This window comes from Python bivittatus, unplaced genomic scaffold (assembly GCF_059951505.1).
Source record: "Python bivittatus isolate LINGU-HERP-01145 unplaced genomic scaffold, Pbiv_v1 ctg000980_np1212, whole genome shotgun sequence".
NCBI classification, from domain to species: Eukaryota; Metazoa; Chordata; class Lepidosauria; order Squamata; family Pythonidae; genus Python; species Python bivittatus.
The window spans coordinates 64,552,590-64,580,227 of NW_028277125.1; the positions used below are offsets into that span (position 1 = coordinate 64,552,590).

Sequence of the window (27,638 nt, forward strand, 5' to 3'; positions counted from 1 at the left end):
ATATACTCACATATAAGCCCATCCATGGATAAGGATTAGCCTACTATTTTTAACCAGGATACCATGAAAAATGTACCACCCACAGATAAGCTGACCCATATTTTTCATGGTACTTGGTTAAAAATTCGAGGTTCGGCTTATCTGCGGATGGGCTTATCTGCAAGTATGTATGGGAAATATAGTACTTTAAAAAAATATTACCATATATACTTACAGATAAGCCCATCCACAGATAAGCCGAACCCAATTTTTGGGGTGTATTTTGGCACCTCAAATTCTCAGCTTTTTCACAAGTATATACATAATATACTTCAAAAGGTACGTTGTGTTTACAGTCTAGGAGAGAGAGTGTGTCTCTCTGTGTGTAAAATATGTATTGTGTATACGTGCCAGCTCTGTAATACTTCAGTGTTAATACTTTATGGTCATTGAGCAAAGGTTTGATTAACACTATTTCTCTTTTGTATAATCAATTTGGGTGCCTCTGATAATGCTATTTTGGTTTGCTCTGCATGCTCAAGTATGTGTGCATAGACCCTTCAGATTTCCTCTTTCACTTAGTCTGTGTGTGCAGCAGAATAAGATGACAAACTACAGAGTTGGAGAATAAACTGCACCACAGAAGACTCCAGGTGAAGATAGGATTATGGTTTTAGATCACATTAAAACTCAATGCCAACTCCAAAACAAAAACAGGTAGAGTTGTTAGGACAGGAACTTTCCCCCTGATATACCATTTTCCAGAATATCTACTCATTTGTTTTATGGGAGGGAACATGCATCCATGAAATCTTCTCAGATTCAGCTCAGTACAGCCCATTCTATCTGTTCCTCTTTTTGCTTTTGCCATTGTCCTATTTGTTCTGTAATTTTGGGATGCCATTTTAGCCAGGAATTTGGGAAGCTGAAGTCTAACATATTTGGAGAGCATCAGGATGGGGACCATTGTGGTATATTTATTTGAGTTATCCTATGTCTCAGGACTACCAAAATTCTTTAATACAGATTTTATCAGTGGTTCTATCTTAAATTTACCTTTTCCTTGAAGCGTAATAGCCTTAAAACACTATCCTAATATATAATTTCCTATAATTCTGTAATAAAATCAGAGTATGTGTTTATTTCTTTTCAATTGTTTCCTTCTCTTTCTATGTATATTAAAAATATACTGAATTAATGCTGTTCAGAATATCTATCTATCTATCTATCTATCTATCTATCTATCTATCTATCTATCTATCTATCCACACTGAACAGCATAATTCAGTGTATGTTACTTGGAACTAAGTCATACTGTGTTCTGTGGCACACATTTATTTGCTACAATCTTACCCTCATTTACCTGGGAAGAAACACAAGAATTCAGTGGAGCTTCAAAGTAGATAGTTATAAATGTGTGTATTTTAGAAACATAAACAATTGTCCTCTCAGGTTTCTTCCCATACAGACAAGACATATGTCAGAGTTTCTGCTCTTCTCATTTGGGACTTAGTGGCCTACTATCAGTTCAAAATACTTTTTTCCTTAACCATGTTTTGTATCTTTCTTCTACTTGTTTATTTGTAGAATGTATGCATTACTGCTAATACCCTTTTCCCCTTTCAGGATTTTTTTCTAGCTGTGTACTGATTTTTTTTTTTCTATTTCTTTTTACTGCACACATTTTCTCCTTTACCTTGGTGTATTCTATTAACTTTATAAACTGTCCCATTTCTTTCTCGGGAAACATATGTTTCTGTCAAGGGTTTTATTTCATTCACCCAATAATTTCTAGCTCTTCACTCAGATCCAAATATTTCATTTCTGCTTATTTCAATGCCTATTATTTAGTTTCTGACAGTTATTAATTGCCTAGTCCAATTCAATTGTATCTGATTTTGCTTTAGCCATGGACCTCATCAAAGTTACAGATGAACTTAAAAGTAAAATAAAGGAAAGGGATGAAACTGAAAATATTATTCAGAATAGATTTCATCTGAAAATAGACAACGTAGACCTGAACAGTAAAACCTTCAAATATGTGCTGAAAACCACCAAGACTCCAGCTACTACACATTCCTACCTTCTGTCCAAACAAGTCTTGCTCAACATGGCAATTCCAGATGTGTAAGGACTGCAATTCCCAGAATTCCCTGCAGCCCAACCCCATCTGCAGGGCTCCAGATTGGGTAAATTTAGACCTGAGCAATTTTGGTTTCAGTGTAAGGGCCATTTAGTTTGTCAAACTGGAGATTTGTGTATGGGTGATAACTCTAATAAAACAGAATAATCCGACACACAATTTCAAATCTGTTACAATTCACTGTATTTCCTTTATATTCATGATGAGGTCAAATGTTTGATTTTTGCCATTCATCCACAAAAAAACATGTCAGACCCTTTATTCAGTTCATAATACTCATCTGTTCTTAATCATACCAAGGAAATAAGCCTGCATGAAATTACAGGAAATACTTGGATTCTATGTTACAAACCCTATGTTATACCCTACAATCAAGAGTGCAGAAGTTACTCAATAACCAGATTCAAAGCTTTTAATTCAATGATGAGAAATGCAGACAGAGAATGCTGGATTTTTAATAACTGTCCATGCCATCTAATCAAAAAACTAGCAACCCACTTTTTGCAAAGCCCCCAAGTTTAATATATTGAACTTATATATTAAACATGTTATAGAGTCCCATGATATTAAAGGAATAAATATAGTTTAAAGTCTAATTGCTTCTTACTGGTGACAATTCATTCCTTAATATCTGCTTGGAAAGCAAGTAACGATGGGTACAATGGGGCCTCAGGCAAAAATTAAAGCTTCATCATTAACCTGTTATGCTGTGATAAGATCCCAAACTAATATTCAGCATGTCATGGTTCTGGTATAATACCAGTTTGCCATTTCACAAAGCTTTAATACAGAAAAGCATTTAAGAGGTAAAAATGGGATATACTGTATATTGGCTTTTTGAAATCTTTCCAAAATTGGGAGTGCCACATTTGTAATGCCAGAGAATACCACCAGATGCTCTGTTGTTAAGCATTATATATTTGCAGAAACAGTGGTACAAAAGAGTGTGTTCAGTGTTTATTATTTATTTATCTTATAGAACAGATTGTCTTTCTGACATACAAAATCTTTCTAAGGTTTGAGAAAAATCAGCAAATAAAAATATTTTGCTTATGAATCATTGGAGCTAACATCTAACTTAAAGATGAGATGAGGTTGTCTATTGGAACAGCTTTGTTTGTAAATTGAAACTGGAAGCTGAATCCTGAAAAATGCACCAGATACCCAGAAGAAATATAGAAAGCACTGGCAAAACTGTCTTATAAGGTGATATCAAGAAGAAAAATCCATCAGAGGTATATACTTTTGCAATGCCTGGAGTCTGTAGGGGTTTGGATGGGGAAAAACAGGCTTCAGCTGAACCCTGGTAAGATGGAATGGATGTGGATTGGAGGCTCCTCTGTATCTGGGGGTTTATCATATTTGCTTCTTGAAGGGGTTGCACTGTCCTAGACATGCCCAGTGGTTAATCTGGGGGTCCTCCTGGACTCACAACTCCTGCTCAAGGAGCAGGTGGCAGTCATGGCCAGGAGGGCCTTTGCTCAACTTTGTGTTGTGTGCCAGTTATGTCCCTCCTGTAATTTCATGGCCAGGAGTCCCTCCGATCTGTAACTAACACCCTGGTCACCTTTCATGTAGACTGTTGCAATGTACTCTACATGGAGCTGCCTTTGAAGAGTATCTGGAAGCTACAGCTGGTTCAAAATGTGGCCATGCGGGCAATCTTGGGTGCCCCAAGGAGGGCACATGTAACACCTTTGCTGTGGGAGCTGCATTGGGTTCCAGTTTGTTCCAGGGTCCAATTCAAGGTGTTGGTTATCTCCTTTAAAGACCTACATGGCATGGATCCAGGTTACCTGATGCACCATCTCATCCCCATTACACTGGCCCATCCCACATGGTCCAGCAGAGAAGGCATGTTGCAGATCACATCAGTGAGAGAATGTCGACTGGAGGAGAGCCTTCTTTGCCATTGCCCCCCCCCCCATGGAATACTCTCCTCCCAGTGGTGAGGCGGGCCCCTACCCTCCCAATTTTTCAGAGGAAATTGAAGACTTGGCTCTGCCAGCTTACATGGGGTGAGGAAAGTTACAACTGAGCCTGGGGATGGCTGGCACCTTGACAACACTCCTTGAGTTTATTAACACCTAATTAACATCAGCCTCTTGGAAGTATCATATAGGAAGTTTTTTTTTTAGCATATTTTAATTAATTAATATTTATCTATTTTAATCAATGTTTATTCTGTTTTTACTGTAAACTGCCCAGAGTCACTCTGTAGTGAGATGGGCAGTGACAAATTTGAAATATAAATAAAATATTTTAAAAAATGTATATTTTTTATAATTAATCTTGTCTTTTAGATTACATTGAAAAAGTTAATTATGTATGCTAAAACTTAGATTAGAACTCATACAAATATATATATATATATATATATATATATATATATATATATATAAAAAAAAATTCTTTGTTTGATGGTTGTGACCCACCCAGAATTGTTGAAAGTCAGGAGACTTACAAGTTCAGCTGGGTTTCCATGTTGTTTCTGGTCTTCTGTAAGGGGCTGATTCTCATAATGTTTAGAAGAGCTTATAGTCAAAGGGACTCTGCTCACCCCTTCACCTTGTCAGACCAAATTTTAGTGTTCTTGCTTGCGTTGAATTCTAGTAACTTTTTACTCCTTATATTCAAAGCTACGTGCTGCTGTGTTGGCTTAGTAGCGCATAGAACTATTCCATTAATTTATGTCTCATTGATTTAATCTAAGACACAAGTGGGATCAGAATGGAAATGCACATATTTACTTTTACAAACCATAATATGTTTGATTTCATACACCATAAAGTATTGATATTGACGACTTGTATACTATCAAAAAGAAATTCAATTGAAATACTTTCTTGAAAATGCCTAGCCCCTCATTGCATTGCCTTAATTTACATACCCTTCCCTGTGTACTAATCATAACTAAAGTTCATCTCCTGAAATGCAGACCATCAGGGAATCAGCAAAAGCAAAAATTAGATGGAATGTTTGTCATCAGTTTCTATCCAGTGCTTGTCCTCTACATAATTTATATTGCTTACACTTTGCATTTATTTGGTAAGAGGAAAGTCATGCAGAAGCCACATCTCATCTTGCCTACAAAGATTGCTCTAGTAAAAACCTGTCTAAAATGGGTTAAGTGAGAAACAGCTTTTATAACACATGAAACAATGAAAAATGCTAGTTTTCCAACTGTTCTCCACATCCCCTGTGTTTAAATTAATAACTGAATCAACTGAGAAAGCTTACACAGTGCGTCGGAAAGCTCATCTTCCTCACATGGTGTAATCACATCTCAAACTGTGATTGCATTATGGGATGTGAAATGAGCTTTAATTAATATTCTTTCAACTACAGGATCTGTTACTGTCATTTTGGCCTAATATTCATGAGATAGTGAAGATCTGATTACAGAATTAATTACTGGGAAACTAAAAGAAGCCTATAGTCTTACCCAGACTATATTTGATGTGGTCACAAACTCCCTGCTTTCCACTTTTCTTTGTAGCTGAGAAGTTCCTTGTCCTAAGACAAGCTTCTGCATTTGCTTTAGTGAAGTTTTCCATGTGTTCATCCCCTCATTGTAGTATCATTTCCATTAAAAGCAATAGATTTGCTGCATTGCCAAGACTGTTCAAGAATTCCATGTTCTCAGTGAGCACATTGAAGTGTAAAAGGTTATGTTTCAATTTTGGTTCAAGGCTGTAACAGTTGAGTTCATTGAAGATGTTTGAATACTCACTTGAAGGAAAATGTTCAAGAGGCTCATCTTATGTTTATTCAGGTAGTATAGGAGCAGTTAACAAACTAGATTAATGCCATCCATTTATCACCCATCTTTTGAAGGCACAGAAATGTGTTTGCCTAAAGATGGAATGGGTGGTATCATTTTCTTTGTTGGGGACTCAGAACATGGGTTTTGCTGTCAGAATGTATTGCTACGTCTGGAATCATAAACACACTTTCATCAGCCATTATCCAATTGTGGATAGCTGTCCAGGCTAAGGTAAATGAGAAGTATACAACGTTCCATGTAGCTGAAAGGATATTTATGTGCAATAATATATGTGATAAAAATAAATCAGCACTGAGAGGTTTCTGAACTGATCTTCTGAGCAATGGATAATTAGTAATAATAACCCAGTCCTTCATTTATAAATGTGATCACTCGTGTGGGATATTCTGTTTGCAAATGTGATATTATATGGTCATATTTTTAAATGGCAAAAAGGATAAATTGCTACACTTATGCTATTAAACACTAATATACTAATGCAAAGCTGCTAAATGCTTTCAATGTAGATCTGCGCTTAGTAAAAAATATCAAAGGAAAAACATTATTCTGTGGCTTCTTTAAACATCTTGTTTGGTTGGTTGGTCACAATGTTTGTACACCATTCTATTCCATTAAACTCCTGCCAGGACTTCAATATAGCTAGTAGAAAACTAGATATGGTAGTAATGTACTTACACTGTAGGTTCTAAGTATTATACATAGATTCTTCCACGTCATAACCTGTTGGGCTTGTAAGCTGTTCCACAATATACTCATGTATAGTGATTGGTTAATAATTAGGATTTTAAGATGCTTGCAATGTGCCATTGCTGGATTGCAAGTGGCTGTGGGTCAGCACAAGGGAGTGAATAGCTGCTAGTGCAAGGTATTCTCTGGGTCATGGAGGACCCAAATAATGGGAGGAGGTGAGAATAAACATTTGGAGGATGGGAGCTGTAGAAGTAAAGCAGTGTCCTCTCTCTCTTCCCCCACCCCCTGTCCTTTATTCACACACTCACTTTTTTTTTTTTTCAAAGCTGTATTTGCATATATTGAGTTGGCAAATTGTAATGCTTGGGCCCAAAGAAATATTACATGCCATTTCTCTGCAGCTTGGCCTTAGGTGAACAGATTAATTTCAGTCAAATTAAGCCCCATTGTTTGCACCAAGACTTAACTACAAGTAATTTAAGCTACTCCAGAAGATAGATATGCAGCTACTAAAAATATTATTAGAGACTGTAAACACGACCATTTACAAGTTCCAGTAGATGAAGGTTTCTAGAATGGATACTGGCTCTTATCTGTTTTATATCCTTCCTGTGTTATTAATTACTTGCATTTTATTGCATTTATGGTTATATTGCTTTCCTAGTGTTTAATGGTTTTAATCATTTTTAACCTAGTCAGAGAACTTTGGTTATTTTGAGGAGGTATGGCATAGGAATAAAATTTTAAAATAAGATAAAATACTTGCTGCTCATTATCTAAAAGGTGCCTGGCTTGCATTTTTATGTCACCGTGTTGTCAAGGAGTCAGTGAAATGATAAGATACAATAAAGTGGCCACTCCGGATGCAGTTTGGCCAGGATCAGGCCTCCTGTTAGTGGCTGCCAGCTTCCTGCATCTTCCTCCCATCCTTGCTACCATCTGGGCATTTGAATATTTGAGACTTACATCTGCAGCAATTGAGGTAGCCCTGTTGCTCCTTTAGGTTTTAGCCCTATCCAGGCTGATGCAGGGTGCTGGAAACCATGGAAGGTGTTGTCAGCAATACCTTATTGTCCAATCCCAAGAAAAAGCCAAACTGATGGGTCAGTGTAGGATAGTGGAAGGGAATTCTAATCCGGACCTTAGCGCATTGTGAGAGAAGAGAGGTGGGAGTGAATTTTAACTTTTCTTCTCTTTCAGAGGGACCCAGAGATAGGAAAGATGCAATGGAAAACAATCTAATGCAGCAGATTCTGAGTGCATATATACCCACTATCACTACCACCACCACCATCATCATCACCATCACTATTGTTTGCTGTATGACTTTTCCTTTGTCATATTGAGCTTCTCATAAGTAGAAACTACTAATTGCAGTACTGAAGGTTCCACTGCTATTGGTGTCCAGAAGAGGTTCCTCAACATTTTGGCATCATGCTTCTTTTTGATTTCTCAGAAACCCTCACACTTTACCACCACTTGCCTAATAGAAGTCCCTTTTAACAAAAAAATGCAATTCATTAAACAAGCTTACTATATATTGTTTATTTTTAATGAAAATAAACACAATTGTTTTTCTTGTCAAAACAAAAAATGCAACTTACACAAAATAGCAAAAATACCTTGAAGTTAATCTGAAGGATGGTGTTGCATTTTCATTGTGAATTGAGACCCTAGGTTTGAAAGAAGAACGTGCACAGCACATAATGTTTCTGACATTGAGTAAACTCCTTTGTTTCATTTCTATGAGGAAAATTTAAAAGCAGAGGAATATGGAAGAAAATGGAAGAATAATACATTCCTCTTCTTTAACTTTTGGGTGAATTGAAAAAGACTTAACCAAAATTCCTTCAAGATTGAATTTTCAAAATTATCCTTTGCACTCAAATTATGTTTTATATCAAGTGCTTGTTCTTGAAGTACATCTGGGAGTAAATAATATCAATGTTGAATGACTGCATACTAATTTATGAACGAGGTTGACAGAAAATTGTTTGAAATTCTCATAACTTTCATTTTCAATGAGTGATGACAACATAGAAAAAGAGTAAGTTTGGTGTCTCCACTTGCCTTTGATATTTCCATCAGGATTTTTTCAAGAATACTTCTTGGCTGCTCTAAAGATTTTTTTATGTCATTGTGGTATATTTGCAGTGTTGTTTCCTTCCATATTTAAAGTGGGGTTATTCAAAGATTTAAAAATGTCTGCCATATATGCCAGTGAAAATAGAAATGTTTAGACTGTAAAGAAAATTTCCACTTCATCTTTTAGCTCAAATAGTCTGAAAAAAAGCATGTTCCCTTTGAAAAACTACCAGTCCTCTGAATGAAACAAAAGGGTTTTATGATCTGCTCCCAAATCCAAATGCAAAGAGACTAATTGTCTTCAGTAACAAATGTAGAGTGACAGCCACACATCTGTGGAACACTGTCTGTAACACTCTCTCTTCCCAGGCAAGTCCATTTTATTCAAGCAAGAACTCATTTTCATAACCTCAGATGTCATTGATGTGACTATCAATTCATTAGAAAACCAATTCTTTCATAGGCTAACATTAAAGATAGACAAGCCATTTCCTAAATCAGCGATACTATTACACTGAACTGCACAAAAGCAAAATGCTTTCACGTCCTCTATAACTTATGGTTAGCTGCCCAGAGTCACTGGTCTGAGATGGGCGGCTATATAAATTGAATAAACAAACAGACAAACAAACAAACTTGAAGTTTAAACTAATCCATCAGGTCATCAGTGCAGCACAGGGTTGCTAAAAGGTGAAACAATCTCTTCCTCCTCCTTATTCTTTTTCTTCCTTTTGGCACCCTTACGAACCAAATTTAAGCAGGGCTTGAAGAGTTTCTCCTATATCGAGGGCTTTCTTGCTTTTCATGATTAGCAATTAGAGTTCATAAGATGTTTTATCACTTTGGGTGATGCTTGATGAAAAGTTTCAGTTCAATCTAACTTTTCAAATTTTGAAATTTAGCTCCACAAATTGTTTTGGGTTGTTTTTCAGTGTGGTATGCTTTCTTGTAGAATGTTGTTCAAGATAATTATATCTCACGATATTATTGCTAAGAACTGAGTGGAATGCAACACACTGAAGATTGGAAATCTTCTTCCCCACCATGACCATGCTCTTCTCTTTCTTAATAATGGCTTTGTGTATGTGTGTCTGCCTGCCTGTCTCTCTCTCTCTCTCCACACACACACACACACACACAGAGTACAATCTTAAACTTTTTAAATAAATGTTTATTGCTTTTTAATTAATAACAAAAAAGAAAAAACACAATAATAATAATACACTATCAAGAAGAAGAAAAAACAACATTACAAAGTGCAATTACAAAAAAGTGACAAAAATACAACAAAAGAAATAACAATTTAGCATAGCATACCATTATAACAGTAAATACTTACAAATCTATATATATATTTATCTAATGCAAATATTATTCAGATACATATATATTTCCAATACATTTATGTGACTATCATTTTTTTTAACTTACTGTATTTTGTATAAATGAGTCCCATATTTCATTATACTTGTCCATACAACGTCTATGTCTATAGACTGCTCATAAGTGGCAAGTGCAATCAGGTCTTCAATCCATTGAGTGAATGGGACTATACATTTATCTTTCCAATGCTGCAATATCACTCTTTTGGACACTACAATCTTATACTTTGGAATAATCCCAGGATGAAATAGTTGTTAATAATAATAACTATTATTATTCTAATCATTAGGGGTATTAATATTTTAGATTGGCTTATGGCCATCAAGTTTTAAAATTATTTAATTTATCACATGAGGAATTTGTACTCTGTAAAATTGTAAAAAAGCATTGTATTAAATGAAAACATCTCTAGATTTCACAATTTGGTCTCGATGCCTTTAGTTGCATCCAAAAACTCCCAAATTACTGACTTCCAGGGGAAGTATTGTGAACTGAAGACGGCTCTGTGAAACAGTAGACTGGTTCATTGGAACCGCTTTGGATAAGGAGAGGATGAGCCTACTTTCTAATCACTTTTGGAAATTGTTCATTTACTACCTCTAAACTATTAGAGACCTTTGGAATAACAAGTTTGAAAATGCCAGGTGAATCTGCCTTCAGTCCTGAATAAAAGAAAAAAAAATAACCATAAGCTTAAGAATTTAAAGAATCTGAAATAAATAGCAAAAAATTAAATAAGGTTTTGATCTTAGAAAGTTATAAATGGACTAAGGATCCAGATAAAATTGGAATATTGAAAGTTTTACAATAAGATTTTGGAATTAATTATAAAGAACAAATGGCTTCTCACTGGAAATAGATTCTGTTTTGGTTTTTACAAAACACAACAAAGATAAGCAATTTCATGATTTCAAAAACTGGATGCTAGAGGGGACTAAGGTTTTAGGTAGAAGAAATATTTCTAAGCCTGTAAAATGTTGCAGAACATTATAACAATCAAGATACTGAAGGAGACTTTTGAAGAATGAAGTCAGAAATTAGTAGCCACAATATCAACAATGTCAGTAATGATGTCTGCCTCTACATCCAAAATATGTTACTGAAGAAATGACAGATGTAGAACAAATTTTATCTGACAAGATAGCGATGGTATTAAAATGGATTTACAACTGATAGCAAAGAGAATGACTTAGAAAAGGATGTTTCACTGGATTTACAAAAGAAACTGGCTGAGGTTTTAAAATTTAAAAGGGCAATACAAATGACAAACCAAGAGAGTGAGCTGGATATTTTTTTCCTATTGGATTTACAAAAGAGGCTTATTAAAGCTTTGAAGAACTCTCTAAGATGGGACAAGGAAGAAATGAAGAGAAATCAAATCCTATGACAATATTTGAATGAACTGTTAGAAGTAAAAGGAAGGAATATAAAGTTGGTTTATTTGATCAAGGTTAAAACAAGATATATTATTACTTCTGGCAACCCTTTGTGGGCTTTCTGCTGGGAAATGGTACATGGGAAAGACCTTGGGAGATGGGGAAAGAGATGCTGCCTAGGAAATGGTCAAATAAGAGACAGCATAGCCCACAGCTGGAAAGTGGGCAGGTCAAAAGGCTCAGAAGGGATCCTCCCTAGTTTCTTGGGCTGTAAAGGACATGGCGGAAGAACTGTACTTTCATACTTGCAAGATTCTGTTAATGTAGTGTTACAATAAAGTAGAATTAGCTTATCTGGTTGTGTTTTCTGTCTGGCCTACCTGGTAAGGCTGACAACTGACACTAGGACTTAAAAGAGGATGTTTTATGGATTTGTTTATTCATACGATATGGAATGAAGAGTAAATGCTTGTAACCTTAGAGGGGATGAAGAGTCACTAAATTTGTTTATACTTGTGATGAATGTTGGAAGTAATTTCTTTATGTATTTCTGTTCTCTTTATTATATTCTTATTTTTCTCTTTTCTCTTTCTTCTTGCATTTCTTACTTCTTTCTATTCTTTCTGCTTTCTTAAAGTTTAGTTTGTATTATATTTTAGTATTTTAATCAAAATTCTTAATAAAAATATATTTTCCAACTCCCAAATTATTAATAGTATGGAAACATATTTTCAATTATTTTAAGTATGAAGTATTTTTAAAACAAATGAAAGTATCATTGTTATGGAGTTAGCTATTTGTTCCTTGAAGAATGAATTGGAAAATGAAGTATTAATTAATGGATAAAGTCTTAAAGAAGTATACTTCTTATAATCTGAAAATAAAGGTAATTCCACCTTCTATTCTTTCAAACACTTACTGGATTCACCAGAGTATGTTTAAAAAGGTTTGAAATTAATTTTATATTATTGTAAATTCATAGTATTAGAATGCATAATAGATTGTTACCATAAGTGAAAGTGAAAGTGGAATGACTGCAGGAATAGAAAGTCCTGTCTTGTATGAAAAAGTATTAGTAGATTGATCTCCCAACCGAATGAATGGAAAATGGACATAAGGAAATATAATATGGAAGCTGCTTGAAACAGAGTGAAAAGAATTATATTACTGAGTCCCACAGAAGTATGTATTAATGGGATGTATAAAGTATGCTTGGTCAAATGGTGAAAGGCATGAATGAAAAAAAATGTACAGTATAGAAGAGAACGATTGTTGCAAAAAGATTAGGATGAGAAAATGTAAAGAAAAAAGATAATGGTTGCAAAGAATATAGAAAAGGAGGCTAAGGAAACACAAAAAATTGTGTTGAAACTAAAATTTGTTTCAGCTATGGACTAAGAGGGCTACCAGCAATTAAGGTAGCTTGGAAGTGAGGGAATATGGAAGCAGTATTTTACAGATTTGTATGGAAATGATAATGATATCTTGAAGAGTCAATGGAAATGAATGCTGTAAATGTTAGTGTAATATTAGGGGGGGGGGAAAAAAGGAAATAATAAGTCCTATAAAAATATTTACAGATGATCAGACTGTAGGTGTAGATTTTGTTAAGGTTAATGATGGACTCCCATTGCTCATACATTAAATGACTCAACTTAAGATCTTTGATTTTTCCAATAAGCTCTTAGGTTTATTTACAATGACAGCCTTGCAAACATAATTTACCAGTTTTTGCTGGACACTCCAGCAAAACAGCCTCCACCCCAGGGTTTTAGATATAATGTTCTCAATATTTCTCATGGTCAAGCAAAAGATCCTGGGTAGGTCCCCTTGGTCTGTAGCTCATCCTAGTTTATTATGTTGAAGTATTCATGTGTTTGTCTAAGGCCTGTTTCAATGGAGATAGAGACTATTATTCAAACTCAAGGATTCTCACATTAGAAGAGAAGTATTACTGATATGATAGCCTCCTTTTTTGGTAGAGTTACCCCACATTGAATATATGTGTTTTTTTCTCTTTTATGATCTTTTCAAAATAATGGAAAGTACCGATAAATATCATTTCAGGGAATCAAAGTTAATGATTTGTTTAAAAATTAGGCTGAATTATTTCTTGAAGGCAATATGTTTTTGATGTTTCTTTTCCCTATTTTTCTTTTTCTTTCTTTTTTCTCTTCTGCTTTACCACAGACAGACACACACAGACACAGAGAAAGACATATATAATCCAGTAAAAGAGTTTCCACAATGATGTCTTTGTTTGAGATTTAATGGAAGCACAAGAAGCTCTGGAAGCTGCAGACTGTTGGAAAGATAGATGTACCATAACAGGCAGGACATTCACACATATTCTTAGCTTTTTTGAAGTTAGAAAATACCACATCCATCTATAAGAACTTTTACAAATGATCGATCAGGATCAGGTACATACAAAGAACCAATCAGAGACCAGGCCTCACCAATCTGCACCAATTGGAAACAAGCTCGGTTAAAAGCCAGTCAGAAGTCAGGACACCACGCTATAAAGACAGGAGCCCAGTCATTCCCTGCTCAGTTGCCTGTGGTCTGCATAGTAGACCACTTTACCTCTGAAGATGCCAGCCACAGCTGCTGGCAAAATGTCAGGAAATCTGTTCTCTAGACCACATCGCTAAACCCTGAAGCCCAACACTCCCCAACAGATACCAACTATGAAAGCCTACACCAGTATATTTTACAAAAGCCTTTTTCCCCTTTGAAAGAATTCTTAAACTCTGTTTCAGCTAATGTAATAAGAATTAATAGGATACAATGCAGGATTATTCTTTCTGCTTGGCACTAATTTCAGTGTAACATTGCTGAAGAGACATGGATAGAATTAGGCAGTTAATTCCTGCCATGGGACAACTGTAGCCATCGTATAAATTGGATAGTTTTTAATGTGTCGACAAAACTCTGCCAGTTTTACATCATATATTGAAATGTACCTAGCTGTTGTTCTCCTATCACAACATTTTTGAGAGAGGAAAATCTTCACCTGTTGGAATTCTCTGTCTTCTGTAGAGTCTTCATTAGAAAATTCAACTTTGCTCTTCACAAGTAATCTCAGCATGGCCATTAGGATTAAAAATGTTTTGAAAATATTCAAAGAGCAGTCCCAGCCAAAGCCTGGACTAAGTACATCAAAGTGTGCCAAAACACAGTATTTTTGATGTTGGTGCCATTCATCCTTGTAAAGGACTGGGGGACATTTCTGCTCCAATAGAAGAGCAGGATCAGCTGTACTATTAGACAGATGAGACAACTACTTCAGGTGGCAGATAATAGCATTTAACAGTCCCATTTTTCTTGTGGCCAGTATAGAGGACAATATGTAACATATATTTGCCCTGATTAACTGGTATAAGCTGAAGGGTGCCATTTCTTCACTTATAGTGAAGTAAGATTATTTTTTAATCTTTTTCTTTTTAAATGTGGAAAGAGGAGTGGACAAAATGTTCTCCTTCAGCTGAAGTAGGAAATTGCCTTGGAGCCAGCTCTGCTTCAAAGCCTACAAAGATGACAACTGTCAAATGTAAGCCAAAAGGCCAGGTAGACTACTTTACAGATATAGTCTTATAAAATATTTCTAGTTTAATATCTTTTCAGCTGGAAAGCCCTGTAAGAAAAATTGCTGGGCTGAACAATAACATCTAATGGGATGTGATACGAAGACAATGCATATTCAGAAGTGAAATCATTTTTTTGGAAATTCCCTTTGCTAGGCAGAAGAAATAATTGTTGATACTGCCATACCAGAAATAACTGTTGATGTTCCCAATGAAGAAAGCAAAAGTATCCTGTCCACAACAGCTAGATTTTTGCAATAACAGCTGACAACGGGAATATACCTTTGCCAGTAACACAGAAGAATGAAAGAAAACATTTTTCAGTTGACCTACTCAGAAAGTCATTTAGCTAACAGTATGCTGACAGCATGAGAAGTAGAATCTCCCAAAGCTTTTTATTAGGTTTTTCATAACTGTAACAGTTAAACATAAATCCAGTTAAACAGTTGAACATAAATCCAGTTAAACAGTTAAACATAAAATCAGTTAATGCAGTTATCTTCCTACGCACCCCACCCCCAATTATATATTGGACTCCTAATTATCTTTGATTGCAATGTCTTGGCAGCGCTTTGTTTTTTATAAGCTCATAACAGTCACTGCATACAGAAGTGCAGAAACTGAAAGTTTCTCATACCAGCCCCTGTGTTAATGAAGATATATATGCTCTGTCATTTCAGATCAAAACAATTATATGTTAACTCAGATAAAAGAATATTTTTTTGTAAATACTATGTGATTTTTTTTTAAAAAAAGCTCCTGCTAAGAGAAGGATTTTTTTAACATTTAACATGCATTCAAGACTACCTGGGCTACAATGTTATATACTGTTACTTGGGGCAAATTTTTATCTTATCTGTAGATATATGCCACACAATAAGGACAGAGGCAATAGTGCCTTCTCTGGGGATTCATAGGCTGGATTCACACATTACACTAATCCATAATAAGATTTGTTAAATTTTAGCTACATGTAAAGTGTGAACCCATCCATGATGTCACAGTTTGCTGAAGTTCAGCAGATATTTATTTAATTTATGTCCCATCTTTCCTTGGAGCGCAAAGACATATATAAGAATAGCTCCCCCAATTTTTTCCCACCACAGCAAGGGATGAAGTAAGATTGGATGAGAGATAATGACTAGCCAGAGTCATCCAGTGAGTTTTATGGCTAAGGATGGTATTGAATCTAGGTTTCCCTATCCTAGTTTCTTTACATTGGTTCTAAGACCTTGTGGTACCAACATAAAAAGCTGAAAAAAAAGGCTATATGATTATTAAATCCATGAATACAAACAAATTCTTTATACAACAACTTGAGAACAGTGCTAATAAATCTGAATGTTTGCGTGTTTAACATATTTACAAAACTTGTGCACAACCACACACAAAAATTCACGCTCATGTGAAAAACTTGAGCTGACATACTCTCATAGGATAGAATCTAGAACAAAGAGACAAGATGCCTTAATTGTCTCTGGGACTACAGAAAGGGATCATTACAGAATTTGATTCTATTTGCAAATAGCAGGATGGAGTAAGCAACCGACAGAATATGAGCTTCATAAAGAAATAGTGCAAATTGATGTCCTTATCTAGAGAATCCACAGAAGAACATTCTGAAATGGGTCCTAGACTTTCAATACTTATAGTATCCTTACATGGTCTTAATAGGAAGCATCAATAGGAGTCTTGACACAGTGAGAGGTGGAGAAACGTGTGTGTGTTCAGCACAAACTGTTGGGAACTGTAATTAAATATGCAGTGTGAAAAGTCAGACGTTATGAAGAATTCCCTCTTCTTAGCCTCTTAATTTTATCTATGTATTTCTGAAACTATGTGATCTATGATATTGCTCAAAGGTTCTATACCAAAAGTTAGACTCCAGATTTAGAGGAGTATAGATTTAATATTGGAAGTCAACATCTTAGCAGTCACAAGAACAACAAACAAGGTCAAGCTGGGAAGTAGGAAGGAAGACACATTTTTAGATTTCAGAGACGATATCCCATTTTAACCATAGCTTTCTATGCTCTTAGTAGTAGTTTGACATTGACAACTTTCAAAAGAAAGTTGTAGAATTTGAAAAAAGCCATGCAGACCAACCATATGGCAAATCGTCTGATATAGCTTCCATTAATAATCTCATTGCAGATTCATAAGTACCTGAGCCAATTAGCCTGCATTCTTAAAACTTGCTGAGAAAGCACCTCATCAAGTGCATTATTTTGAATTTCTTTTTTCTAGCCTTGGATAAGATGGGAACATAAAACATGTGAACAATATCAAGATTAATTCTACCACATCTACTTCTTATATCAAATGACATAGAAGATCTAATTTTAAACATCTAACAACAACGTCCTATGAATGTTTATTCAGAAGTACACAAAAGTGATCCGCAGAACTTATTTCCAAATCAACATGACTCTTGTGATCTGTATCTTACATGTAAATAATAGAATTACTAAAAAGGAACAAACAGGAATGATATTCATATAAGACTGAAGCAAGATGCTCCATATGAGCAATATCTCTCAGTTATACGGTCTGCAACATTGGAACCAACAATATAAAATACACATTTTCAGATATTTCACAAATGTTGTATAGATTCATAGAAGTGAATGATTATAACTTAATCATTTAATAATAATGATTGAATACTATTTAATTATTATTATTATTAATTTAATAATTGCCAATAATGACTAATGTTTATGTATCGAATCACAGAATTTATGAATCATAGAACTGAATGCAAGGCCATCTTGTCCAACTTCCTTAATGGAATGTAGTATGTTATTTGTCTGTATTCAGTGCTTTTAGCATAGTACAAAATATATCATACTAAAATCAATACAAACTAAAAACTATGATAAAATAAATAAAAATAAGCACAACCAATCTCTACACAGCAACAGATTCCCACATTACTCAGAATCCCATGGTTCAAAATATATATGACTCCAGAAGCCTTCACAGTGGAAAGATTTCAATTTATTGCTCAGAGCAATTGCTGAACTAAACATGCAAAGAATGTGTTGACATATTGTAAGTTGGCATAAACATATGTGTAAGTAACAGTCATATACCTGGATGTGACCAACACTGGTGATTCAAGCAGCTCCAATGTGTTTTGAATTCAGTTGCAGCCATATATTTCTTCAACATATCTTCATCTCTCTATCAAAATGAAAAAAACAGAATACCTAGCTTTTTGTAAGAAATGTATAATGTTATTTTCTGGCTATTTGGGATGGGAATATATAGCTATCTTATTTACAATGTGTTGAATCTTTCTAAAACATTCTGGAATTTTCTTCAGGAAATCCTTTCCTTGGAATGTCAATAAGGTTTGTAAAAATTAGCCTTAAGTCTTCACTCTCTTGCACATTTCTCCAAATTTCATTTGTAAATAAGGGCAAGAAGAGGTAAATGAGTATCTCAGAAGACCTACAAAAATTCTGGGTTTTCCCTAAATTGAAATCTTTCCACTGTGAAGGCTTCTGGAGTCATGTATATATTGAACCATGGGATTCTGAGTAATGTGGGATTCCACTTTCTGGAGTGGAAAACAAAATGCGACACAATTAAGAATAACAGTGTTATGTGGTAGGCAATAATACCCTGACAAATTTGATGTCTGAACAAACCTTTGTGTGTGTGTGTGTACACCTTTGAGTCATTATTGACTCCTGGTGACTGCCTGGACTAGTCTTTGCAGTTTTCTTGGCAAGATTTTGGAAGTGGCTTGCTATCGCCTCCTTCCTAGGGCTGAGTCACCCAGAGCAAAAGGTCACCCAGCTGGCTTTGGGCCTAAGGCAGGACTAGAACTCACAGTCTCCTGGTTTCTAGCATAGTGCCTTAACAACTACCCCAATTAGGTAGTAGGTTCATGAAAAATGAAAACTTACTTTAACTAACTTATTAATACCCCAGTCTTCCCTCAAGATTGATCATTCTGGCAAAAATGAAAAAAAAAGAAAAGAATGCACACAAATACACTATACATTTAAGAAAATTAGTAGGTGTTCCTCTTTCCTTCTGGGGAAAATATTTCAGTGATTCTTAACTTCCTGATTACCCATTAGCTGCACACTTAGAGTGAAAATCAAAAGAAAGTCAATATTCTTTCAGTTTCTGTTCTTCCAACCTCTCATCATCAGCATAACTTGTGCTATATGAACCTTTGGTATATTGCTCTTTAGATAATCTGATCTGAAGTTGCATTTGCATTAATCTGCCATGCTTCAGAAATCCAATCATAGCCAGGAATGGTGCATATTGCCAGTGGAAGAATGCAATAAAGAATAGATTGTGAAAAAGAGACATAAAGCCCACAAAAATGTTACTTTAAGTCCAATTGCAGAATCAGGTTGATCTCTTGAATGTTTTTCACTAACCCCAAAGTGTTTCAATAATTCCTTAGATCTGTTTATAGCTTTCAAGGTCAACAGTTCTCAAAGGATGAGATTACCGTCCAGAACTTTCTTCTAATCAATAGATCAAAATTATTATGTTTTCCTTGACTTCACTTAAGAATTGTTTTGTTTTGTGTTCTTCAGGGGAAGGGCGGTGAGATCTCTGCACATTCTAACAAATCCAGTTCGTCTACTTTGACTCAATGCTGAGTATTGATACTATTCTAGTACTGGCATTACATTCCTTTGTTCCCACATGATATTTTCCTCCTTTGGCAACCAAGACAATTTTTTTCAGTCTTTGGCTGGCTGTTGATAGTTGATGAGGATTAGTATGTCGTGGAGATACTATAAAGAGTCAGTGGACCCAGTCAACTAATCCTGAGGGTAATCCCCAAACAGATCCAGTCTCATACTTGGTTAACCCTAACTTGGTAACTATGGTTAACTCAACCATAGAATGGGAATATCAGGTTAAGACAATGCCCTATTTTGTTTACTTACTTCTTCCAGAAAAAAAGAGCTATAGAGAAAGAAGAGTGAAAAACAGTTGTCATTTTGAATTCCACTCCTGGAATTGTGGTAGTCACTGAATATCTCTCTCTAATGCTCAATGGCTACAGGGGTTGTCCCCCAAAACCACTTTCTTGCAGACATACTTCCTTCAAGAAGTTACAGCCAGCAAATAAATCAAACGGGAAATAATCCCCAGTGGATCCTCCCATGCTTATGTTCTGAAAACATTAACACACCTCCAAGTTAGGTGTACATAAGCCACCCTCTAGCACAGGGATTCTAAACTTTTTGCCATCACACCTCCCTTTAATATAATCTTAATGTACACACCTCCCCTAAAAATCCAAACACCCAAATGAACAATGAAAACAATACAATGAAACTTTATTTGTAATAAAGTCATAAAAAACAAAAACAAAAAACAAAAAAAAAAGCAAGGTGGATTTATTGTGACAATGTGTAGCTAAAAGGCCCTTCACACCTCCCCTGGACTCTGGCTGCTACACCTCACAATTTGGAAACCCTATTCTAGCAGCTCTATTTGGAAGAAACATTTGGTGTCTCTGTTCTTTCCCAGTGGCTTCTTATCCTGGCTGTGTGTCCTAGATGCCAAGGGTGTGTTGTAGCTTCCTTAGGCATGTTCTCCTTGCCCAGGCATGTTCTCCTTGCCCTTTCTTGCCCCCTCCTGGGCTCCTTTAGGCAGCTTGGGACATCTGAGAGGAGATGGCTCTCTACTTTGCCTACCTCATTAAAGACTGTTTTCCTTTCAATTGCTTTTCTTTTTTCCTTTAAAGTATTTTCTTCTCATTGGCCTGATTGTTGGGATGTGGGGAAGGCATTCAAGAGGCTTTTCAGCATTCTGTCAGCTTGTCTTTTGCCCTAAGTAGCAATGTTGTGGCTGATGCTGGCCAGGTATTGGCAACATGGAGGATGGGGGAAATGGATTTGAAAGAAGGCCAAGAGTAGGGATAGGCAGCCAGAATGAGTGGGAGTTGCAAATCTTTCTGTGAATCAGAGCTTGGCACCCTGCCAGTTTCCATTTTTTTATCCTTTCCAACCCAATGGAATATTGGAAAGAAATGATGTAAAAGGGCTCAAGATGTTTCTGTCCATCTGTCCACCAGCAGGATAACTCTCAGAAACCTAAACAGAATGGAACCAAATTCGGTATGGCAAGGGAGGCAGCAAATGAAAGATTGAGTGGGCAGATGGGCTAGATCAGTAGAGAGAGCTGCAGAGGTCAGCAAAAATCTCCCAGGAGAGGGAGGCCATCGGACAGCAACTTGGAATGCTGCTGACTGCTCCATTCTAAGCCCCCTTCCCGTCTCCCTCCTCGTCATGTGACCCAGAGCACACCCGTCTGCTTTACAAATGCAACACAAGGGAACAACACAAACATGGACAAGTACAGATGCTGCAATACATTCCTTGTTACTTGGAAAAAATTACAGGGCCCTTTACAGCCACTGCTGGTAAAGGGGTTAGAAATAATTCCTGCCTGCTTTCTGTATCCCGCTCCCCCAGCCTTCCTTTCTCTTTCTGTCCCATATCAACTACCCCCTGCCTGACCCATGTGAAAGGGAAAGGGCAGGAAATGAAGCTTTGTCAGTACTTTCTACAGCAAGGCTCTTGAGAAAGAGGCCCATTCTAGTGGGGGCTCTGTACTTCCAGAATGGTGATTTTTGACCCAGTTAATGTGTGCTGCCAGAACCACTCTGGGCAGGAGCTGTGGGCTAATAGCTATCTGGGTTAAGAACATGGCAGGCACTAGCCATTAAAATTTTACATGGTCACCCTGAGACAAATGGTGAGTGGGCAGTCATATAAATACATATAATAAATAAAAGGCATGATTGCTTGGAAAAGCTTTTGTCCACAAAATGGACAAAATGTTGTATCATGCCATTGTCACAGCTTTCAATAGAAATTTCTGTGCAGGAAGAATGATGACTTGGTGGCCCCATACCAACAGCTCACTTTTTTTCTTTTGCAAACAGGCATAGTACACAGTACACAGTATGTGCTGAAAAGATAGGGAAGCTTTTTTCTCTCTCTTCCTGTGTGGAACTAAAGGAATTTTTTTAAAAATCCAAGAGCTGACATTGTTCAGGAGGTGGAGCACTGATTGATGGTTTTTCTATTTGCCTTTGATTGGCTGGAGGAAGCATTGATTGGCTGATAGTTCTTTCTGCTTATTCCAAGGTCAGCAGGCATGAAGACAATCATACAGTCAGCTTCAAAATGCTGTGGAGAGAGTGCAAACAGTGCTGTAGAAGTGCCATCATTTCCACAGAAATCCTCTGAATAGTTCTAACTATAGCCCCTCCAGTGGCAGTTTCCTTCCTAACTGGAAGTTTATAAACTATTTATTTTAATATATGGCTTTGTAATGCATTTTCAAAACCCTTGCAGTCAGACATATGGTTTTCTTCAACTGGCAGCTGTTCATGAATATGGTGGCCTTGGATAAACTTCTCCCATTCACTGAGACTTTAATCTTGCAAATCTGGTTTAAGGTGTAGGGTTAGCCATTCCTATGCCTGCCTACTTTACATGCAGAACTAATTCAAACACATGCTTACATCCTGTCACATGATTTTTATTCCTAAGAAAGAGTGGAAATGCATCAGAGGAAGCAATTTGAGTGTGTTTCTGGAGAGTGGGAATGTAATCTGAACAAAGACTAGTCAGCCGCTCTTTGTATCTGTGACCAAAAAAAAGTTATTACAGAAAATAAATGGGAAAGGTAGATAAAGTCTACCTCCCAGTTAGCTACATCCTATCAAGCAGAGAGTTGGAGTATGCTTGGTAAAGTCTTCATTCATCTGCCAGTTTCTCTCCTAATGGCAGATACTAATGAGTATCTTAGTAACAACCTTTCTTCTTGATCATCTCACACACAGAAATATTTTGCTTTGTTCTAAATGCATTCTTCTCTCTGTGGGACAACTGTTTGCCTTTGGCTCATTTTCCCCAAGTCTACAGAAGGTTTATGTAGCCACACAGGTTGTTGGCATGCTTTCCTTCTGGGAATGGCAGGATTATAAGTGGAATTATTTGCTTGCCTTGTTGATCACCTCACCTCCAGACAGGGACAGCTGCCCGTTTGTGTTCCTGCTGATCCTGTCTTCTCCCAGTTAGTATCCATGTACCCCTAACCCTACTCAGTTTTGGCTAGCTGGTGGCTGGGTAGCTATGCAGTGCCAGTCTCTTGTACCTGCCAAGTCTCTCAACTACAGCCCAGTGCCTCTTTACAGCACTTGCTTTTCTACAAAGGATTCCAATTGCTGCAGCAGCGACTGCTTTTCTCTTGGTGGCTATGTATAGAAGCTTTCCAGCTGTGATTTTTCTGAAGTGCTTTAATTTTCTCTTCTCCAGTGTCACAAGTGCTCCCAGGTTCAGCTTATGGTCACTTACTCACACACTCACAGCCTCGTTCAATAGCTGGGAAATAATTAGGGACATACACACAAATCACTTCCAATCAAACACTGAGGTACAGCAGGCTCTTTGGAATACAGTGAATTTAAAGTAACAGCAAAACTTTACTGTTTACAATGTACATTTGCTCTTTCTCACATGCACACATGTACTCATCCACACATGTCCTTCTCAACTAGGCTGCTGGGCACTAGCTAGAGGTACGGAAGCTGCCATGTCTGGATCCAAAGATGACTCAAGGAGTGGGAGGGCTTCAGAAACCCCTTTTATCCCCAAAAGTCCTTGCTTTATTGCTTCAGAAGACTGTCAGCTACTCTTGCCATGTTAATTCACAAGTCTGGTAGCTGTTGATGGGAAGGGGGGAGGGCTTCCATGTGCTCAGGCCCAACTTCCTTTGTCTGGTTCAGGTGACATTTTTTCCTTTGTTTCCTTAACAACTTGTTTCCTCATCTACCTCCCCAAAAGGATCTTTTAGACAAGACTCCTGGCTTTTTGTCCTCTCAGCTTACATGCCTGCTTCATCTTTAGTTATGGCAGCTTCAGCCTAGTCTCACACCAGCTCTTCTCCATTCCTCTGATTCAGCTGCTAACATTCCCCCAATGTCTTCCCATAAAAAAGGGCTCTTACATCTATTTCCTCCTGGCAAAGTGGGTAAACATTTGGGTTGGGTCACCTTTGTGGGGTCTCCCTAAGCATATTGGCCATGGTGCCTCAGTTTCTCTTTTAGCTTTGATTTGCTCTTGAATTCTGGGCCCATGATGAAGATCACTTTTAAAGCCCATAGACTCAACTCATTTTATCTAGAGATGGAGAACAAGATTGACACTTCAGGGTTATACTCTTTTCTACTGTCATCGAAATAAGCAATCCTTTATGTTTTAGTAGTTTGTTATGGAGTTATATAGGATTCTGTATCCCTTGCAGTACTCTGAATATCTAACCACCATCTCTTCCTCCCATCTGCAGTTTGGCATGCTTCTCTTCTCACGCAGGTTGAACCCTTAAGACCATTCTTTGGTGCCCTAGGCTGGGCTTCCTTCCAGGCCATAGCTTGTATGGCACTGCATTCGTAGCCTTGGTTGGGAGCTTATTTTGCAGGCAGGTGGCAGCATTCACTGATTCTCCCCAGTGTTTATTTGCCAGTCCTGCAAGTTCCAACACATCTCTTCATCTCGGTTAAATAATGATTTTTTCCCCTTTCTGCTATACTATTCTGTTCTGGAGTACAGGGCATTCTGGTTTGATGTACAATCCCTTTGCCTTTGAGGCAGGTAATGTGAATTCACTCCCATTGTCTTTCTACTATTTGAGGCTGTTTTCCAAATTTATTGCTCATTAAAGCTACCTATTTTTGAATTCCTATGTACTCAACTCTTTTTTTCATAGTAAGCAGCAAGAGGTGAACCTAGATTAATCAGCAATGAATGTTAATTGAATGTACTTATAGAATACTAGCCAAGTGGTGCTAAAATGGAGTAGTACTGTCACCATTAGCAGGGAATGCTTCATGTAGCATGAGCATAGATAAGGCTGGTAACCTAAGCTCCTTTTTTTTTTTTTTTTACTATATGAATAGGCAATAGAGAACAATATATATAGGCATACAGTATATGGTGATAACTATGACATATGGAAGATTGTACTTTGGGAGGTAAGAAAGTGGCAAAGAGCATGAATTAATAACAGGAAGGAAGGAAGGAAGGAAGGAAGGAAGGAAGGAAGGAAGGAAGGAAGGAAGGAAGGAAGGAAGGAAGGGCTGTGTGTCTATGAAATTAAGACAAAGGGAAAGGATTTAATAGAGCATGAAAGTATGTAATAGTGGTCTGATCCTGTGGAGTGGAGTTGATGAATGCATCCAGAAAGGTGTAGGTTAAATTGTGAATGAAAGAGCTAAAATGTATGTTAAAAATACATGTGTAAATACATGGTGTAATCTATCTTATGGTGGGTACATATGAAAATAAAAATACATAGTTTGTTATAGTTGCATGTAATAATGGAAGACCAGAATTGTGTAGCACTTTGAATAAATGAAATCCAAGAGGGAAAAAATATATATATTCATGCAGGCAAAAAAGCAGTGGGAGCAGGAGCAACTTCTGACTTCCTGCTGGCTTCCCCATTGACTTTGCTTGTGGGAAGCTGGCAGGGAGTGTCAGAAATCTTGATCACATGACTCCGGGGACGCTGAAATGGCCACAACTTTGTGAATAAAAATGGTCCGAACATTGTGGAACGTTCATTTCCATAGGAGTAATGGCCCCTGGATTTTTTGCACATTCTTTAAGTTAGCAGATTTTATGTACCTTGATTCATAAAAGCATGACTGATGTGATTGCATATTATGAAAGATTGAGATAATTCGTTAAGGATATGGGGTGATAAAAAGTTCTAAATGTGGGAGAAATTATTATTTGCTAGTGTTAAGAGTGGATATTGTGTAAAAATTATGTGCAACTGCTTGGAGCAGGAAAAATAATTATATTCAGAATCTCACAGAAATATATGTTAATATGATCTATAAAGCATGTTTGATGGAATGATGAACTGAAAGAGACTGTGAATAAAAAAAATGCATATAGGAAAATGGTTGCTGTAAAAATGAGAATGAAAGAGAAGTACTGTACATAGTTTATATTGAGGAAAAGGTAATTGTTGTAAAGAATGTAGTAAAAAAGGCATTGAACATATGGAGCACCTTTGCTGGATAATAAAAATTGTCCTGGAAGTGGGTGAAGGAGATTAAACATGGACCCTCCCATTGAGTGAATGGAACTGACAATAAAAGTGATTAAATGATTTGGGATGGAACTGAAGAAAAAGAATATTGTGTATAAGGAGTATTTTAGAGATTGTCTAGGAATGATAGTGATATGCTGAAGATTCAATGGAAAAAAATGCTGTAAATGTTAGTGTCTAGAAAAAAAAAAGGAAATCATAAATCCTGTAAAAATATTTACAAATGAAGGCTGCAGGTATATACAGGTATAGATAATATTATTAATATTAATGTTGGACCCCTCCCCCATTTGCTCATATACCAAGCCACTTCACTTCAGATCTCTAGTTTGTCCAATAAACCCCTAGGTTTATTTATTATGGAGTGCTTCACAAGCATTGTTTTCCACCAGGAAGGACACAATAACCAGCCTCCACCCCAGGGTTTTATAATGTTCTTAAAAGTTATTATGGCCAAGCTAGTTAAGACATCTTACTAGATCCCATTTTAGCCCCAAAGGCACTGAGTGTGATTCCTGATCTGTACTCATCCCAGTTTATAACATTCAAGTGTCTAAGTATTTGAAGCCAGGTTAAATTAAGTTCTGGTCTCTGGCATAGAAACTTCTTTACACATATGCATTATCACAGTTGCAAACAAAACCACACACATCTACACATTCCTAACGTCAACTTTCCCCTCATATGTCAGAGTGGTGACCAAAGTTAAGAAACTAGAATGAATTTGATCTGTTTTATAAGGCAACAAGTGAGTTACACTGACATAATGAACTAAGGTTGATGACAATAAATAAATAAAATTTAAAAACCCCATAAAATGCCTCTCATCTGCCAGTGTGGAGGACAATGGCCAAAACATAAATGAACATTAAGAGTCCAACCTAATTAGTATACCACAAGGTAGGTTGCAAATAAATACAAGTTGGTGAGGCAAAGTATCCAGAGAGTTGACAAGTGTACCACAGCAATGGTAGAATGTTCTCTGGACTTTTGTCCGAAAGATGGTTCCTTTCATCTCCTGGTGTTTAGGGTGCCTGGTTTAAGCTTTGTGATAACTTCTTTTTTTTGCCCACTTTTTGCCTTTTTTTCTCTCAGAACAATCATCTAGTAGGAAGGAAGGCCCAAGTAAGAAGGCCTGCTCCAGATATTTGATGGCTCCAGAAGGTTTTCAGATTGTGCTTGGGGACTTCAACATTCTGTTGAATGTCTCTAGAACTCAGAAGTGACCAAGGTGCTAGATAGGATTGTTCCAGAGAGGAATATTCCTGCCTGCTGATGCCAACATTTGGCTTTCTGAGGTAGTCTGGGAAAATACATATCTGGTGAATACATATCTGGAGCTATGCTGGTGGAAAATAATAAGTAAATATGATTAGACAACTTCAGGCCTACTCTGTATCAGTAAGGCCAGCAAAACAGAATCACTTTTCTACCCTTGATTGTATTTTGAGAATTTTGCCAGGTCTACTATTGAGAGTGTTTTGAAC

The 27,638-nt window shown here is 36.7% G+C and overlaps 1 protein-coding gene across 11 annotated transcripts in view; it reads right to left on the reverse strand.

Moving 5' to 3' along the window:
* Positions 1-27,638, reverse strand: part of LOC112540558 (uncharacterized) — a 139,461-nt gene that overhangs the window by 17,787 nt on the left and 94,036 nt on the right. Inside the window, exon 4 of one of the 11 annotated variants that reach the window (XR_015794302.1) lies at positions 18,126-18,216. The exons of 9 other annotated variants lie outside the window; for them this stretch is intronic. The gene's annotated coding sequence lies outside the window, so the exon portion shown is untranslated. Of the gene's footprint in view, positions 1-18,125; positions 18,217-18,237; positions 22,215-27,638 lie in introns of those variants that run through there. One more of the 11 variants, XR_015794303.1, reaches the window with a different exon arrangement.